At 36.5% G+C, this 20,147-nt stretch overlaps 1 long non-coding RNA gene across 2 annotated transcripts in view; it reads right to left on the bottom strand.

The window, feature by feature from the left end:
- The window catches only part of LOC128311823 (uncharacterized), a 95,738-nt gene that overhangs the window by 48,383 nt on the left and 27,208 nt on the right, over positions 1-20,147 (bottom strand). For both annotated transcript variants that reach the window (XR_008290456.1, XR_008290455.1), the window contains exon 2: positions 16,317-16,408. This is a non-coding gene — a long non-coding RNA (uncharacterized LOC128311823). The remainder of the gene's footprint in view (positions 1-16,316; positions 16,409-20,147) is intronic.

Here is a 20,147-nt window from a genome sequence, read left to right as displayed (position 1 = left end):
TTCTCTGCATTTATCTACATACATAAATTTCCATGGAAAACAAAGTTATTCTGTAGTTAGTTTGGTAAGATTTTGTAGATTTTACATAAATGAGGCATGTTCTGAAATTTGCTTTTTTTTCATTCAACATTCTGTCTTAGGGACCTTTCCATATTAACATTATTTGTTTTAATGATTATATGGTATTTTGTGGTATGACTTTACCACATTTTATTTCTCCCTACTCATTGGCTTCTTATTTTTTCATTTAAAACAATGCTGCAACAAATATCTTTGTACATGCTTCCTCATGCACCTGTACAGCTATTTCTTTGAGGTAAATATAGAGAGGTAGCATCGCTAAATCACAGAGTGGGTATGTTTTAAAATTCCAACACTTTATTGTCAAATTGCCTTCCAAAAGGACTGCAATTTAAACTATTAGCAGTGCATGAGATCTCTTTTTCCAATCCTTAACCACCCTTGATATTTTCAAGCTCTTTCAATTTTGCAAATCTATTGAGTGAAAAAGCTATCTCATTGTTATACTTTGCATTGTTTTGTTTGTTTTCTAGTAAGGCTCAGTGTCTTCTCCTATCTTTATGGCTGTTTTTCTTTTGTGAGTTGTCTGTTTATATCATTTATGCTTTTACTATATCAGTGGTCTTTTTCTCACTACCAATGTCACTTTTGGTGAAAATAAGTTTTGCATGTTAATGAAGCCAATTTGTGACTTTTGATTTAAAAAAATGTTTTTTAAGTTTATTTATTTATTTTGAGGGGGGTGAGGAACAGAGAAAGAGGGAGAGAGAGAATCCCAAGCAGGCTCCGTGCTGTCAGTGCAGAGCCTGACGCAGGGCTCGGACCTACAAACCTAGAGGTCATGACCTGAACCGAAATCAAGAGTCAGACGCTTAACTGACTGAGCCACCCAGCACCCTAATATATGGCCTTTTTTGTCTGTCTTCTTTCACTTAACAGAATGTTTTCATGGGTTGTAGTATGTGTCAGTACTTCATTTCTTTTTCTTGCCAAACAATATTTTATTATATGAGTATATCACATTTCATTTATTCATTCGTAAGTCATGGGCATTTGGGTTGTTTTCATTTTTTGGCTACTATGAATAATGCTGCTATGAACATTTCTGTACAATTCTTTGTGTCATCAACTGTTTTCAATTTTCTTGTGTATATACTGGAAGTAGCTGAGTCTTTATGGTAAGTCTATCTTTAGCATTTCAAGGAACTGCTAAACTGTTTTCCAAAACAGCTGTACCATTTTACATTCCCACCAGCAACTTGTGAGCATTCCAAATGTTCCACCCCTTGTCAACACTCGTTATTTTCCTATTTTAAAATTATAACCCCCCTAGTGGATATGAGGTGGTATCTCATTGTGGTTCTGAATTCCATTTCCCTCCTGATCAATGTTGAACAACTTTTTGTGCACTCATTCACCATGTGTGTCTTCTTTGGAGATATATCAATTCAAATCTTTTGCCCACTTTTATTTTTATCAACAATTAAGATTTTATTTTAATAAATTATAGGTCATCTCATTTATCAGAATAACAGTGAAACTATAGATAAATACTTCATGGTATGGCAAGACGTTCACTGGTTAGAGAAAAATTGGGTTACAAAGTAATATATAATGTATTATTCTATACATAATGTTATGGACTGAACCGTATCCCTTCTACCCCCAAATTTATATATTGAAGCCCTAATCTCCAATGTGACTAAATTTTTTATTTTTAAAATTTACATCCAAATTAGTTAGCATATAGTGCAACAATGATTTCAGGGGTAGATTCCTTAATGCTCCTTACCCATTTAGCCCATCCCCCTTCCCACAACCCCTCCAGTAACCCTCAGTTTGTTCTCCATATTTATGAGTCTCTTCTGTTTTGTCCCCCTCCCTGTTTTTATATTATTTTTGCTTCCCTTCCCTTGTGTTAATCTGTTGTGTGTCTTAAAGTCCTCATATGAGTTAAGTCATATAATATTTGTCTTTCTCTGACTAATTTCGCTTAGCATAATACCCTCCAGTTCCATCCACGTAGTTGCAAATGGCAAGATTTCATTCTTTTGATTGCCAAGTAATACTCCATTGTATATATATATATACCACATCTTCTTTATACATTCATCCATTGATGGATATTTGGGCTCTTTCCATACTTTGGCTATTGTTGATAGTGTTGCTATAAACACTGAGGTGCATGTGTCTCTTCAATACAGCATACCTGTATCCCTTGGATAAATACCCAGTAGTGCAATTGCTGGGTCATAGGGTAGTTCTATTTTTAATTTTTTGAGGAACCTCCACACTGTTTTCCAGAGTGGCTGTACCAGCTTGCATTCCCACAGCAATGCAAGAGATCCTCTTTCTCCGTATCCTCACCAACATCTGTCGTTGGCTGAGTTGTTAATGTTAGCCATTCTGACAGGTGGAAGGTGGTATCTCATGGTGGTTTTGATTTGTATTTCTCTGAGGATGAGGGATGTTGAGCAATTTTTCATGTGTCGGCTGGCCATCTGGATGTCTTCTTTGGAGAAGTGTCTATTCATGTCTTTTGCCCATTTCTTCACTGGATTATTTGTTTTTTGGATGTTGAGTTTGATAAGTTCTTTATAGATTTTGGACACTCACCCTTTATCTGATATGTTGTTTGCAAATATCTTCTCCCATCTATTGGTTGCCTTTTAGTTTTGCTGATTGTTTCCTTGCTGTGCAAAAGTTTTTATTTTTATATAGTTTTACATAGTTATATATATTTTATTTTATTTTTATATAGTTTTCCCAGCACCACTTGCTGAAGAGACTGTCTTTATTCCATTGGATATTCTTTCCTGCTTTGTCAAAGATTAGTTGGCCATTTGCCCACTTTTAAATTAGGTTGTTTGTCTTTTGGTTGTTGAGTTGTAAGCTTTTTTTTTTTTTTTTTTTTTTAAATTCTGGATACAGTATCCTTATCAGATATATGAGTTGCAAATATTTTCTCCCATTCTGTGGATTGTCTTTAAATTTCATGATAGTGTCCTTCAATGCACAAGAGTTCTTTATTTTAATGAAGTCTAACATTTATTTTTCTTTTCTATTTCTTACATATTTTTTGCTTGTGTTTTGATATAATATCTAAGACTACATTGCCAAATCCAAGAAATGGAATTTTCTTTTATGTTTTCCTCTAATAGTTATATATTTTAGCTCTTACATTTGAATATTGATTTTTTAAAATTTTTGTATGATAGGTCCAACTTTATTCTTTTGCAAATATATAACCAGTTGTCCTAGAACCATTTGTTTAGAATACCATTCTTGTCCTATTGAATGGTGTTGGCACTTTTGTTAAAAATCAATTGACCATAAATGTGTGGGTTTCCTTCTGGACCCTCAATTCTGTTCCATAGATCTATATGTCTATCCTTTTGTCAGTTCCAGGCTGCTTTGATTCCTGTGGCTTTGTAGTAAGTTTTGAAGTTTAGAAATATAAATCTTCCAACTTTGTTCTTTTCCGGGATTGTATTGTCTCTTCTGGGGTCCCTTGCTATTCCATATGAGTTTTAGAATCATCTTTTCCATTTCTGCAAAATAGGCAGTTGAAATCTTGATATGAATGGCATTGATCTGTAAATTTGGGGTATATTGCCATCTTAACAATATTAAGTTTTCAATTCATGAACACAGGATGCTATCCATTTATTCAGGTTTCCTTTAATTTCTTTCAGTAGCTTTTTATCATTTTCAGCGTACAAGTCTTGCACTTTCTCAGTTAAGTTTATTCCTAAGTATTTTATTATTTTTAATATTATGAATAGAATTGTTTTATTAATTTCATTTTCAGATTGTTCGTTGCTGGAGCATAGAAATACAACAGATTTTTCTGTGTGATCTTGCATTTTACAACTTTGCTGAATTCATTAGCTTTAATAGTTTTTTAATAGATTCTTTAGTGTTTTCTATACATAAAATTATGTCACTTGTGAATAGAAATAGATTTACTTCTTCCTTTCCATTTTGGATAATTTTTATATATTTTTTTCTGTCAAACTTTCCTGCCTAGAATGTCTTATACAATGTCGAATAGAAGTGATAAACGCAGATATCCTTGTCTTGACCTAATTATAGGGAGAAGCCTTAAGTATAATACTAGCTGTGGTTTTTAAAATTTGTTTGTTTTTTAATTAAATGGTGTTGGGGGTGCCTGGGTGGCTCAGTTGGTTAAGTATCCCATTTCAGCTCAGGTCATGATCTCATAGTCCGTGAATTGGAGCCCCATGTTGGGCTCTGTGCTGACAGCTCAGAGCCTGGAGCTGGTTTCAGATTCTGTGTCTCCCTGTCTCTTTGTCTCTTCCCCACTCACACTCTATTTTTCTCTCAAAATTAAAAACATAAAAAAAATATTAAAGGGTGTTGGAATTTGTCAAATGATTTTTCTGCATTTATTGAGATAATCATGTGATCTTTTCCCCCTTTCTTTTTTTTATAGTCATTTTTATTTTATTTTATTTTATTTTCAATATATGAAATTTATTGTCAAATTGGTTTCCATACAACACCCAGTGCTCATCCCAAAAGGTGCCCTCCTCAATACCCATCACCCACCCTCCCCTCCCTCCCACCCCCCATCAACCCTCAGTTTGTTCTCAGTTTTTAACAGTCTCTTATGCTTTGGCTCTCTCCCACTCTAACCTCTTTTTTTTTTTCCTTCCCCTCCTCCATGGGTTTCTGTTAAGTTTCTCAGGATCCACATAAGAGTGAAAACATATGGTATCTGTCTTTCTCTGTATGGCTTATTTCACTTAGCATCACACTCTCCAGTTCCATCCACGTTGCTACAAAGGGCCATATTTCGTTCTTTCTCATTGCCACGTAGTACTCCATTGTGTATATAAACCACAATTTCTTTATGCATTCATCAGTTGATGGACATTTAGGCTCTTTCAATAATTTGGCTATTGCTGAGAGTGCTGCTATAAACATTGGGGTACAAGTGCCCCTATGCATCAGTACTCCTGTATCCCTTGGGTAAATTCCTAGCAGTGCTATTGCTGGGTCATAGGGTAGGTCTATTTTTAATTTTCTGAGGAACCTCCACACTGCTTTCCAGAGTGGCTGCACCAATTTGCATTCCCACCAACAGTGCAAGAGGGTTCCCGTTTCTCCACATCCTCTCCAACATCTATAGTCTCCTGATTTGTTCATTTTGGCCACTCTGACTGGCGTAAGGTGATATCTGAGTGTGGTTTTGATTTGTATTTCCCTGATAAGGAGCGACGTTGAGCATCTTTTCATGTACCTGTTAGCCATCCGGATGTCTTCTTTAGAGAAGTGTCTATTCATGTTTTCTGCCCATTTCTTCACTGGGTTATTTGTTTTTCGGGTGTGGAGTTTGGTGAGCTCTTTATAGATTTTGGATACTAGCCCTTTGTCCGATATGTCATTTGCAAATACCTTTTCCCATTCCGTTGGTTGCCTTTTCGTTTTGTTGGTTGTTTCCTTTGCTGTGCAGAAGCTTTTTATCTTCATAAGGTCCCAGTAATTCATTTTTGCTTTTAATTCCCTTGCCTTTGGGGATGTGTCGAGTAAGAGATTGCTACGGCTGAGGTCAGAGAGGTCTTTTCCTGCTTTCTCCTCTAGGGTTTTGATGGTTTCCTGTCTCACATTCAGGTCCTTTATCCATTTTGAGTTTATTTTTGTGAATGGTGTGAGAAAGTGGTCTAGTTTCAACCTTCTGCATGTTGCTGTCCAGTTCTCCCAGCACCATTTGTTAAAGAGACTGTCTTTTTTCCATTGGATGTTCTTTCCTGCTTTGTCAAAGATTAGTTGGCCATACATTTGTGGGTCTAGTTCTGGGTTTCTATTCCATTCCATTGGTCTATGTGTCTGTTTTTTTGCCAATACCGTGCTGTCTTGATGATTAGAGCTTTGTAGTAGAGGCTAAAGTCTGGGATTGTGATGCCTCCTGCTTTGGTCTTCTTCAAAATTACTTTGGCTATTCGGGGCCTTTTGTAGTTCCATATGAATTTTAGAATTGCTTGTTCTAGTTTCGAGAAGAATGCTGGTGCAATTTTGATTGGGATTGCATTGAATGTGTAGATAGCTTTGGGTAGTATTGACATTTTGACAATATTTATTCTTCCAATCCATGAGCAGGGAATGTCTTTCCATTTCTTTATACCTTCTTCAATTTCCTTCATAAGCTTTCTATAGTTTTCAGCATACAGATCTTTTCCATCTTCGGTTAGATTTATTCCTAGGTATTTTATGCTTCTTGGTGCAATTGTGAATAGGATCAGTTTCTTTATTTGTCTTTCTGTTGCTTCATTGTTAGTGTATAAGAATGCAACTGATTTCTGTACATTGATTTTGTATCCTGCAACTTTGCTGAATTCATGTATCAGTTCTAGCAGACTTTTGGTGGAGTCTATCGGATTTTCCATGTATAATATCATGTCATCTGCAAAAAGCGAAAGCTTGACTTCATCTTTGCCAATTTTGATGCCTTTGATTTCCTTTTGTTGTCTGATTGCTGATGCTAGCAGTTCCAACACTATGTTAAACAACAGCGGTGAGAGTGGGCATCCCTGTCATGTTCCTGATCTCAGGGAAAAAGCTCTCAGTTTTTCCCCATTGAGGATGATGTTAGCTGTGGGATTTTCATAAATGGCTATGATGATGTTTAAGTATGTTCCTTCTATCCCGACTTTCTCAAGGGTTTTTATTAAGAAAGGGTGCTGGATTTTGTCAAAGGCCTTTTCTGCATCGATTGACAGGATCATATGGTTCTTATCTTTTCTTTTATTAATGTGATGTATCACGTTGATTGATTTGCGAATGTTGAACCAGCCCTGCATCTCCAGGAATGAATCCCACTTGATCATGGTGAATAATTCTTTTTATATGCTGTTGAATTCGATTTGCTAGTATCTTATTGATAAAAAAACAAGACCCATCTATTTGCTGTCTACAAGAGACTCATTTTAGATCTGAGGACACCTTTAGATTGAGAGTGAGGGGATGGAGAACTATTTATCATGCTACTGGAAGCCAAAAGAAAGCTGGAGTAGCCATACTTATATCAGACAAACTAGACTTTAAATTAAAGGCTGTAACAAGAGATGAAGAAGGGCATTATATAATAATTACAGGGTCTATCCACCAGGAAGAGCTAACAATTATAAATGTCTATGCGCCGAATACCGGAGCCTCCAAATATATAAAACAATTACTCATAAACATAAGCAACCTTATTGATAAGAATGTGGTAATTGCAGGGGACTTTAATACTCCACTTACAACAATGGATAGATCATCTAGACACATGGTCAATAAAGAATCAAGGGCCCTGAATGACACATTGGATCAGATGGACTTGACAGGTATATTTAGAACTCTGCATCCCAAAGCAACAGAATATACTTTCTTCTCGAGTGCACATGGAACATTCTCCAAGATAGACCATATACTGGGTCACAAAACAGCCCTTCATAAGTATACAAGAATTGAAATTATACCATGCATACTTTGAGACCACAATGCTATGAAGCTTGAAATCAACCACAGGAAAAAGTCTGGAAAACCTCCAAAAGCATGGAGGTTAAAGAACACCCTACTAAAGAATGAGTGGGTAAACCAGGCAATTAGAGAAGAAATTAAAAAATATATGGAAACAAACGAAAATGAAAATACAACAATCCAAACGCTTTGGGATGCAGCGAAGGCAGTCCTGAGAGGAAAATACATCGCAATCCAGGCCTATCTCAAGAAACAAGAAAAATCCCAAATACAAAATCTAACAGCACACCTAAAGGAAATAGAAGCAGAACAGCAAAGGCAGCCTAAACCCAGCAGAAGAAGAGAAATAATAAAGATCAGAGCAGAAATAAACAATATAGAATCTAAAAAAACTGTAGAGCAGATCAACGAAACCAAGAGTTGGTTTTTTGAAAAAATTAACAAAATTGACAAACCTCTAGCCAGACTTCTCAAAAAGAAAAGGGAGATGACCCAAATAGATAAAATCATGAATGAAAATGGAATTATTACAACCAATCACTCAGAGACACAAACAATTATCAGGGAATACTATGAAAAATTATATGCCAACAAATTGGACAACCTGGAAGAAATGGACAAATTCCTAAACACCCACACCCTTCCAAAACTCAATCAGGAGGAAATAGAAAGCTTGTACAGACCCATAACCAGCGAAGAAATTGAATCGGTTATCAAAAATCTCCCAACAAATAAGAGTCCAGGACCAGATGGCTTCCCAGGGGAGTTCTTCCAGACGTTTAAAGCAGAGATAATACCTATCCTTCTCAAGTTATTCCAAGAAATAGAAAGGGAAGGAAAACTTCCAGACTCATTCTATGAAGCCAGTATTACCTTGATTCCTAAACCAGACAGAGACCCAGTAAAAAAAGAGAACTACAGGCCAATATCCTTGATGAATATGGATGCAAAAATTCTTTTCCCCCTTTCATTCTCATAATATTGTGTGTTACACTCACCAATTTTCATAAATTGAAACACCCTTACATTGCTGAAATAAATCCCACTTAGTTATGGTGAATGATCCTTTTAATGTGTTGCTGGATTTGGTTTGCTAGTATTTTGTTGAGGAATTTTACGTCTGTATTCATAAGAGACACTGGTCTGTGTTTTCTTTTATTGTGATTTCTTTGTGTGGCTTTGCTATCAAGGTAATACCAGCCTTGTGGAATGAGTTAGAAAGTTTTATCTCCTCTTCCATCTTGAGGGGAGGGTTTGAGAAGGATTGGTGTTAATTCTTCTTTAAATATTTAATAAAATTAGCCAGTGAAGCCATCTGGTTCTGGACTTTTCTTTGCTGGAAGTTTTTAGGTAATTGATTCAATTTCTTTCCTTCCTATAGGTCTATTCAATTTCTCTCTTTATTCAGTTTTAGTAGTTGTGTATTTCTAGAAATTTGTCCATTTCATCTAGGTTACCTAATTTATTGGTGAACAATTGCTCACAATATTCTGTCACAAGCCCTTTTGTTTATGTAAGATTGAAAGTAAAGTCCCCATTTCATCTTGATTTTATTAATTTCAGTCTTCTCTCTTTTTTGCTTGGTCATTCTAATTACCAATTTTCTTGATATTCTCAAAGGACCAGCTTTTGGTGTCACTGATTCTATTTCTTTCTATTCTCTATTTTATTTATGTCTATTCTAATCTTATTTGTCTCCTTCCTTCTTTGCTTCCTCCTTTCCTCCTTGCTTTAAGTTTAGTTTGCTTCCCTCCCCTGCCCAGTTCCTTAAGGCAGAATGTTGTTGATTTGAGATCTTCCTTGTTTTTTAACATAAATATTTACAACTATAAGTTTCCCTCAGAACATGCTTTTGTGCATCTCATAAGTTTTAGCATGCTGTGTTTTTGTTTTAATTCATCTCAAAATATTTTCTAATTTCCCTTGTGACTTTTCTTTGACCCATTGGTTGTTTAAGAGTGTGCTGTTTAATTTCTACATATTTGTGAATATCCCAGATTTTCTTCTTTTATTGATTTCTAATTCCACTCCATCATTGTCAGTGAAGATATTTTGTATGAGTTCAATACTTTCAACCGTATCAAGCTTTGTTTAATGGTCTAACATATGTCCTATACCAAAGAATGTTCCATACACACTTGAAAATAGCGTGTGTTCTAGTGGTTACTAGAAGGGAGGTGAGTGTGGGATGGGTTAAATAGGTGATGGAGATTAAGCAATGCACTTGTTGTGAGGAGCACCAGGAGTTTTATGGAAGTGTGAAATGACTATATTGCGTATCTGAAAATAATATTACACTGTATGTTAATTAACTGGAATTTAAATAAAAAAGAAAGGGGGTGCCTGGGTGGCTCAGTTGGTTAAAGCATTGGACTTCGGCTCAGGTCATGGTTCGTGAGGTCAAGTCCCACTTTGCCCTGGGTAAGCTCAAGCCCCGCTTCGGGTGAGCCCCCTTTCTTTCCTTCTCTCCCTCTCTCTTTTTCCTCTCTCTCTCTGTCCTTTGCTTACCTGCACCCTCTCTCTCTCAAAAAAAAAAAAAAAAAAAGGAAAGAAAAGAGAAAAGAATGTGTGTTTTGCCAGTGTTGGCTGAAGTGTTCTATATATGTCTGTTAGGTGTAGCTGTTTTATAGTTTTATTCATGTCTTATTTCCTTGTTTATCTTGTGTCTAGTTGTTCTAATTAATTATAGAAAGGGAGGTTTGGGGGCACCTGGGTGGGTTAGTTGGTTAAGCGTGGGACTCTTGATTCTGGCTCAGGTCATGATCTCATGTTTGTGAGAGGGAACCCTGTGTTTGGTTTTGCACTGACAGTGCAGATCCTGCTTGGGATTCTGTGTCTCATCTCCCTCTGCCCCTCTCCTGCTCACTTTCTCTCCCTCTTTCTCAAACTAAATAAATAAACTTAAAAAAGAGGAAAGTGAGGGTTTGAAGTCTCTGATTATTATTATAATTATTATTATTATTATCATTATTTCTCCCTTCAATTCTGTTTTTGCTTCATACATTTTAGGGCTCTGTTAGTTGTGCACATGTTTGTAATTGTTGTATCTTGATAAATTAACTATTTTATCATTATGTGATGTTCCTCTTTGTCTATGTAATGACTTTTGTCTTAAAGTCTATTTTATCTGATATTAGAATATCCATTCCAGTTCTCTTTTGGTTATTGTTTGTTCTCTTTAGGTTCCTGAAATATCTTTTTCCATTCTTTCATTCTCAATCTATTTGTGACTTAGATCTAAGGTGTCTCTTGTAGACAGCACATGGTTAGATTAAGTTTTTTTATCCATTCTGTAATCTCTGCGTTAAAGGAGTTTAATCCATTTATATTTAATGTAATAACTGATAATCTTTTGTGATTTGTCTATTTGTTATCTATATGTCTTTTTTTTAACAGTTTATTATGAACTATGAGATCATGATTTGAGCCAAAATTAAGAGTTGGACACTTAATTTTTTTAAGTTAGTGTCTTTAAGTTATTTTCTTAGTCATTGCCCTGGAGATTACAATTAGCATCTTAATTTATAACAAAATAGTTCAAGATAATAACACTTAGTTTCAATATTATGTGAAAGCTGTTTCTATATAGCTCCTCCTCCACCTCTCATAGTACTATCTCAAATTACATGTTTATACATTTGTACCCATCAACATAGATTTATAATCACTGTTTTATGTAGTTGCCTTTTAAATCAAATAGATTAAAAAAAGAAGTTATAATAAAAAATACATTAAGATGGACTTTTATATTTAGCTATGTAGTTACCTTTATCAGTGTTCTTTATGTCTTTGTATGGATTTGAGTTACTGTCTAGTGTCCTTTTATTTCAGCAGGAAGGACTCCTTTTATCATTTCTTGTGAGGGATGTTCTACTTGAAACGATCTCTTAGTTTTTATCTGGGAAAGTCTTAATTTCTTCTTTTTCTTTTTTTCTTTTTGGTAGGTTTTTGTGTGTGTGTGGTTAAAAAACATATAACATAAATTTACCAACTTAACAACTTTTAAGTGAACATTATGATATTGTTAACTATATGCATATTGTTGCAAGACACTCTAGAACTGTTTCATCTTGCATGACTAAAACTCTGTACTCATTGAACACCAACTCCTCATTTTCTGCTTCCCCCAGCCCCTGGCAACTACTACTCCACGTTGTTTCAATTAGTTTGATTAGATATTATGTATAAGTGGAATCATGCAGTATTTGTCCTTTTGTGCTTAGCTTATTGTACTTTACATAATGTCTTCAAGTTCCATCCATATTGTAGTATGTAACAGAATTTCCTTCTTTTTAAAGACTGAATAATATTCCATTGTATGTATGTAATGTATTTATCTTATCCATTCATCTGTTAATGGATATTTAGGTTTCTTCCACATCTTGACTATTTTAAATAATGCTTCAATAAACATCTCTCCTTCATTTATAAAGGATTATTTTGCCAGATGTAGAATTCTTAGTTGCTAATTTGTTTTCTTTTAACATTTTTAATATGTAATCCTGCACTCTGGCCTCTATGCATAGTTTCTGATAAGAAATTAGCTGTTAATCTTATTAACATAATTTATAATTTATAAATTTATAATTATAAATTATAAATCTTCCACCTTTGTTCTTTTCCCGGATTGTATTGTCTCTTCTGGGTCCCTTGCTATTCCATATGAATTTTAGAATCATCTTTTCCGTTTCTGAAAATAGGCAGTTGAAATCTTGATACGAATGGCATTGAATCTGTAAATTTGGTCATTAAATCTTAACAATATTAAGTTTTAATCCATGAACACAGAATGCTTTCCATTTATTCAGGTTTTCTTTAATTTCTTTCAGTAGTATTTTATCATTTTCAGTATATGAGTCTTGCACTTTCTCAGTTAAGTTTATTCCTAAATATTTTATTATTTTTAATATTATGAATAGAATTGTTTTATTAATTTCATTTTCAGATTGTTCATTGCTGGAGCATGATCTCTTGTTCATGACAAGTCACTTTTTTTGCTGTTTTCATGATTCCCACTGTCTTTGGTTTTTGACAATTTGATTATAATGTGTCTTAATGCATATCTCTTTGAGTTTATCCTACTTGAAGTTCATTGAGCTTCTTGGATATGAAGACTCATATCTTCTATAAAATCTGGGAGGTTATATCCATTATTTCTTCAAACATTCTTTCTGTTTTTTTCTCTTCTTTTCTTTTGAGATTCCCGTTAGATGTATGTTGGTATACTCACAAGTCTCTGAGACTAATCATTTTTCTTCATTCTTTCTTTGTGCTCCTCAGAGTGGGTAATCTCAAATGACCTCAAGTTCACAGCTTCTTTCTTCTGGCTGTTTAAATATACTGTTGAACCCCTTAAGTATATATTTTTAATTTCAATTATTGCATTTTTCAAATCTAGACATTTTATTTGGTTTCTTTTTTACATTTTGTATCTCTTCATTGATATTATCTATTTGATGTAACTTTATTCTCCTGGTTTCCTTTACTTCCTTGTACAAAGAACATTTTGAATATTACAATGCAGGAACTCCAGAAATTACATTCTTCCCTCCCTAGGATTTGTTGTAGTTGTTTGTTTATTGAGTTTTCTCAACTAGTTTTGTAAACTCTTGTTGTTGTTGTTGTTGTTTAGGGGCACTGTAGTATCTTTTCCATTAGTTTAGTGGTCAGCTAATGATTTGACAGAGATTTCTTTAATGCCTGGAACAATGATAACAGAAAACCTTCCAATTTGCCAAGAGTCTCTCTGTACATGTTGTGACACATCTTCAATACTCCATCAACAACTCTTCCTGAGCCTTCCTTACTGCTTGAGCAGAACCTGAAGGCCAGCTAGAGGTGGAAGTTCAGTGTCTTCTCAGGTCTTTTCTGAGAATACACTAGCCTTGGATATGCACCCAGCCTTTTAGAGCCTTAGCAGTATGTGGAAGCTTTCCAAAGGTCTTATTCTCCAAAACATCTCATTTCTCATACTTTCATCGCAAGCTTTTATGTTTTTTCTATTGCTTGCCCCAGTTGTTATCTTTTACCCCAGGCATTAGCAACGAATACATTTGCCTTTCAATGTGTTTGATAAGCACTCCCCCAGGTAGCTGCTTCAGACTTTGGAGAGAGCTAAGTTAAGTGAAACTAAGGCAAGTCCTTTGGTTTGGTCTTTCAGGGAACCATCAGACAAATCAAAATAAATCACCACAGTTCTTTGAGAATGAAGTTTGTTTTGCTCCCTCTAGTACTAGAAACCTATACCCAAAATGGAAGCTGTTGTCTTGAAGGGTGTTGCTAAACCAGGCAGTAGGGAATGAAGGATGGGGAGGAAGTAAGTTAAAATGCCACAGAGCTCTCTTACTAAGATTTGGCTGTTTTATTTATTTATTTATTTAGCCTTAATTAATCATTTTCCTGGTTGCTGTAAACTTTTAATTAGTTTCTGGGGTTCTGAAAAAGTTGGTTTTGATAGTTTTTGCTACTTTACTTACTGCTTTTGTGGAGGGACAGAATTTTGGATTTTTGTACTTTGCTGTTTTCACTGATTCACTCTGATTTTGAAACTCATTTAAAGACTTTCTATTTAAAGGGTTATAAATATATTCCCTTAAATTTTCTTTTACTATTTGAACGATAATGTGTGTTGTTTTTTTTTTTTAAATACATGGGTCTGTAATCCATAAAAAATTATTTCTGTGAACAATGTGAGGAAAAGATTGTAGTCAGCTGAATAGTAGTCCCCCAGGAGCCAGTGAATGTTACCTTATATTGCAAAAGGAACTCAGCAGATGTGATTGAAGAGTTTGAAATGGGGAGATTACTTTGTATTATCTGAGTGGGTCTGATAGAATCACAAGATCCTTAAAAAGAGGAGGCAGGAGATCAGAAAGTAGGAGGTGGAGTAGGAGGAAATATGACAGTGGAAGCAAGGTGTTAGTGTGTTGCAAGAAATGGACCAAAAGGCAAGAAATGTAGGCAGCTTCTAGAGGCTAACAAATACAAGAATACAATAAACCTTCAGAAGGAGCACATTGATTTTAGAATTTTGACTTCCAGAACTATAAGAGAATAAATTGTTGTTTTAAGCCACTAAGTTTGTGGTAATTTGTTAAGCAGCAATAGGAAACTAATACAGGTTATTTTGGTCTGAGCAACTGACAGAATGGAGTTTCCATTTATAAGATACATGGGAAGCAGGTTTGGGAAAGAAAGACAGTATTCAAAACTAATGGTCATCGACATATAAATGGGGGTCATCGACATATAAATGCCATTTAAAATAATGAGACTGGCTGAGATAATCTGGGGAAAGAAGGTAGATAGAAAAGAGGGCTGAGCATTAAGCCTTGGTGGACTCCAATAAATGGTGAAAAAGAAGAATCGACAAGGGAACCCCAACTCTATATGTGTTACCCTGGAAGATAATCAGATAGAAATTTTTGTAGTAGGATGTTTAACCAAAGGCATTGTAGTGCTGGAGAAATTGAGTTAAATCTCCCACTTAAATTTTTAACATGTCAAAAAATGGCATAGTGGTATCATCAAAGAAAGTCATTAAAATTTTTTTAAATGTATTTATTTTTTAATTTACATCCAAGTTAGCATTTAGTGCTATAATGATTTCACGAGTAGATTCCAGTGATTCATCCCCTATGTATAATACTCAGTGTTCATCCCAACAAGTGTCCTCCCAATGTCCCTTACCCATTTGGCCCATACCCCCACCCACAACCCCTCCAGCAACCCTCAGTTTGTTCTCTGTATTTAAGAGTCTCTTATGCTTTGTCCCTCTCCTTGTTTTTATATTGTTTTTGCTTCCCTTCCCTTATGTTCATCTGTTTTCTATCTTAAATTCCTCATATGAGTGAAGTCATATGATATTTGTCTTTCTCTGACTGGTTAATTTCACTTAGAATAATACCCTCTAGCTCCATCCACATAGTTGCAAATGGAAATATTTCATTCTTTTTGATTGCTGAGTAATACTACATTGTATATATATAGACTACATCCCAAGAAAGTCATTTCTTAAGGAAAGAAAGGCACAAATATTTGTGAAATGGCAGAAATACAAAGAGGCTTTAACATATAACTAGAGTTCTTCAAGCATTTAACAAAAAGAGTATGAACATAAGGGCAAAAAAATTTTTATAAGCAATGTACAACTATATTCTAGTCATCATCTGAAGGGATGCAAAAGAAAAATACAGTTAAGAGCAAAATGGATCAGAATTTGAATTTTACTTTGCCTCCTACCCATTGGGTGACCTCAGGTTTAGGAAATAAGTTACTCAACTTCTCTGAATTTCATTTTTTTTCTCATCTATAGAAACAATCGCATTTACTACAATGAGCTTTGTGTGGATTGGGCAACACGTGTTAGTGCCTAGAACACAGTTTATATTCAGTGAATGGTGGGTTTTCTCGTTCCATGCTCCCATCAGAATCCAAGTCTTAAATATAAGCAATGTGATAAAATTTGACTTGTGGATCTGGTTTTCAACTTATGTTTTGAGCAGAAGTATCAGGCTTACCAAGTTCTATACTATGAAGTAAAGTGAGTTGGAGAGGAGATCCCCAGATTTTAGTAAAATCCCCAGATTTAGTAGTCTTCACAAGTCCTCAAAATATCTATGGCAATATAAGGCACAAGCTCCCTCCACCCTACTCTCAAGATAAAATTAGAAAGTTTCTAAAGGTCTTTCTAAAAAGTGAGATTTGTTTCTCAAAAATGGAGTTGAAGCCAGATTAGGAAGCCACTATTTCAGAGAAGGATACTTCAGACATATAATAATTAGACAAGGATTGAAAAAGAGAAAACAAACCCCAGAAATGAAAAATCTTCCTGGAGGTGGAGGTAAAAGGAAAGGATTGCAAAGTCCATCCTCTGGCTCTTGTCCATTGTCATCTGTTCAAGCTTAAAAACAAAACAAAGTAAAATAAATTGTAAAATAAAGTCCTGCTAAACCTGGTTCTAAGCCAGATGCGTCCATAGAACAGCTTGTCCCCCTTTCTTCTTTGCAGGCACAAAGGAAACTCAAAGGACCAGATGAAGGGCTATATTGCTAGCGCTGGAGAACCAGTCACCTCACTCCTGCCAAATGACCAAACACCTCTACACTCCCTCACGATTTAGTGAACTCCCTCTTTCACCTGCTCTGTTCTGCTCTGTGGACACTCACTCCTCCTTCAGTACACCCTATGGCACACACACGATGCTACCCTGGAGAAGGAGAAACCCCAGTGAGGAACTTGGGTTGCTGCCTGCACCACTGTTTATGGAGGGACAGGGAGAGGTTTTACAACAACTCTTAGCACACTGTGTCATTCTCTGTGTCTGTTCCACCAAGCTCCTTGTTGTGGCTGTGACTTACATGTAACGATGTTGGATACCAGAGAGAGCATTTAACATATGTGCCATGTTCCCAGCCCTATCAATGGCCCATGTGGATCGAGTAACCCTGTTTTGTATCATGTGACCACCTCTCCCCATATTCTCTGCTAACTGAGGCCAGTCGTGCCCCTGATTGAAAAACCACCAACACATAGGCTGGCTCATGTCCTGTGCAGTGAAATGGCATGAAATGCTTTACCTTACCTGAAGTAATGGTTTGCTTACTGAAGATTGAATCTTATAAAAAAATGAGTGCAGTTAAATTTTTACTTTATATATTGCAAGCACTTCCTGCCATCCAGGATGGAAACACAGCTTGCTTTTGGAAGCGGACAAATGGAAATTGACGAATGGAAGCCTAGGGAGGAGAAATTTGTTCAAGCATACTCTAACAAAGAATTGGGCTGCCCTTACCTGGAGGGTAGGATAACTCACAGCTTCTAAACACTGTACCAAGGAAGTGCAGGGCCAGCACTAGGGTAAAGCAAGCAAGGCACCCAGGATGCAACATTTCAGGAGGTGCTCCCTCTCAGGGTTGTGCAAGTGCATGGTTGGTACATAGAGTTGAAAATCTTCTGGAATTTTACACCCTGGGCACGTTGGTTGCTTCACCCTAGTCCTGGGTCCATGTGGCACTCTAGATTATTAGGTAATGAGCTGTGGCAAACAGATTCATAGTCACAGGAGTTTAATGGCAGAATATTTGAAAGATTCAGCAAGTTGAGGCACCTGTGTGGCTCAGGCGGTCTAGTGTCCAACTTTGGTTCAGGTCATGATCTCACGGTTTGTGAGTTTGAGCCCCATGTTGGGCTCTGTGCTGACAGCTCAGATCCGGGAGCCTGCTTTGGAATCTGTGTCTCCCTCTCTGTCTCTCTGTGCCCCTCCCCTGAACACCCCTCTCTCTCAAACTAACTAACTAACTAAATAAATAACTAAATAAATAAACATTTTAAAAAGAGAGAGAGAGAGATTCAGCAAGTTAAAGATGAGAGCAGATGCTCAAAATTCTGATCTCTGAGAGGATAAGAACATGCCAACCCCAAATATGCCACTTTTGCATACTGATGATTTTGAGCTGAAGGCAGCTGAGAAACAACAGATTAAGGAAAGGCTCTCTGATCTCCCCCTTCCTACCTAAAAGCAGATCAGAAATTTTCTCTTTAGAAAGGTACTCTACTAGGAAGAGAGGAAGAGTGTCACCATCAGACACTAGGAGTCAATGCCAAGATGGATATGTACGAACAAACCTACTGAAATAACCCTTAGCTTCTATTAGTTTCCCTGTATATCCTAGTCACTTCCTTGCAAACTACCACTCCTGAAAGAGTAAACTCTTCTTTGTCTTGTCACTTCACAAATTTATAATTCTTTGTTTGTTTTTTAAAGTATATAAGCTCTTGGTACTAAACTGCTACTTCGGTCTTCGGTTTTCCTATAAAGGCTCCAAGTGCATGTAAAAATATTAAATGAAAACTTTTTGCTTTTCTCCTGTTTGATCTTATGCCAGTTAATTAATTAATTAATTTATTTATTTTTGAGGTGTTCTAGAAAATTTTTATTTTTTATTTTTTATACAATTTATTGTCAAATTGGCTTACGTGAAACTTACCCAGTACTCATCCCTCCTCAATGCCCATCACTCATTTTCACCTCTTCCCCACCCTCTGATCCCCCCTCAGTTTGTTCTCTGTATTTAAGAATTTCCTGTGGTTCCCTCCCTCTTATGTCAGTTTAACTCTCAGGTCCAGCTACAGAACATAAGAGGGTAGAGGAAAGATTTTCTTCTGCTATGTGGGCCAAGAATATGTTGAAGAGAACAAATGAAATTTTGAGTAATCTGAAAATGCAAGCTGGAAAAAAGATAAAGAGTGAGGAGATCAATGGATAGTAGAGAGAGAAAGAGATCCACAGAGTATCCGATAGGCAGAGAGTAGTCGGTCCTGTCACATTAGACAGATAATTGTTGAATTTCTACTCCTGAAGGCCCTAGAGCTATTTTGGACCATGTGGCCCTATGGAACCCAGCCCTACCATGGCTTCTGCCACTCATGAGTGAATCTTTCTGTGGCAAGCTGCAGAAAATAGGTCCAACCTTAGCAGAAGAGAATTTATTCAAAAGGCATTGGGATTAGAATCCAACTGACTAGAGGTGGGCGAGTCATGCCTGAGAACCAAGACATCCCTGGAGACAACAGCGGCCTCAGTATCAAGAAAGGTCTGGTCAGAATGTGTAGTACAGACAGAGTAAAACTTGATCATTGATAGCTTTAGTGTGCTTTCCCCTGTGTTAGAGATTCACATTCCAGGGTGGAGGGGAATATACAATGCCCTAGTTTAGCTTGGGTCAAAGTCCTGTCCTCCTAGCTTGTGTCACAAGCCAAGTCCCACATAATGGTTCTATCAAATTAAGTGGAAGAGGTGATAGGGGCAAAAGGTAATTGGGCCACAAAGCAGGTTGAAACGATGAATATCGGGAAGCCCAAACAAGAACTGTCCGCTGCCCAACAACATGGCTTTTTGTCCTTCCAGGGGTTCCCACAGACCTTTCCACATGTCTGAGATCCCTGTCTTTTATTCCTGTGAGTACCATTACCCCAGCTACCCCATAAATGTTATTTTTGAATGATTCTCTGTTCCTTGCAACCAACACAGCTGAGGCATATTGCTGAGGAAGACAGTGCTTTTCTGTACTTTCCTTTGTCTGTATCCTACAGAAATTATCAAAACTTCTGGAAATACTCCAAACTTCCTTCTTCAGGGGGTATTTTCTTCTGGATACTTTGGTCTTTTCTGTCAGCTTTCTCTTGGGACTTTTTCCACATGGGAAGGTGTGATGAGAAAAATAACTTTTGTTTTTCTAAGTTGCTACCTAGGCATTTTACAGTACGATGACCTTACTCACACTGAGTCTGAACATTTAGATAAGGACTTGAGTTTAGGATTCCCACCATAAATTCCCATTTTGCCGTCCCCAGAGCACCTTTTAAAATAACTACCTAGTGGGGTGCCTGGGTGGCTCAGTTGGTTGAGTGTCCAACTCTTGGTTTCAGCTCAGGTCATGATCCCAGGGTCGTGGGATCAAGCCCTGTGTCGGGCTCCACACTGAGTGTGAAGCCTGCTTGGGATTCTCTCTTTCCCTTTCTCTCTGCCACTCTCTGTCACTCATGCTCACTATAAATAAATAAATCATCACTTAGAAATAAACAAATAACCACATTTATTAAGGCTGTGAAAAGTTGGTGACCTCTGCCCCAGCCACATT

Source organism: Acinonyx jubatus, chromosome D1 (genome assembly GCF_027475565.1).
Source record: "Acinonyx jubatus isolate Ajub_Pintada_27869175 chromosome D1, VMU_Ajub_asm_v1.0, whole genome shotgun sequence".
Taxonomy (NCBI): domain Eukaryota; kingdom Metazoa; phylum Chordata; class Mammalia; order Carnivora; family Felidae; genus Acinonyx; species Acinonyx jubatus.
This window is presented reverse-complemented; position numbering and strand designations above follow the sequence as displayed.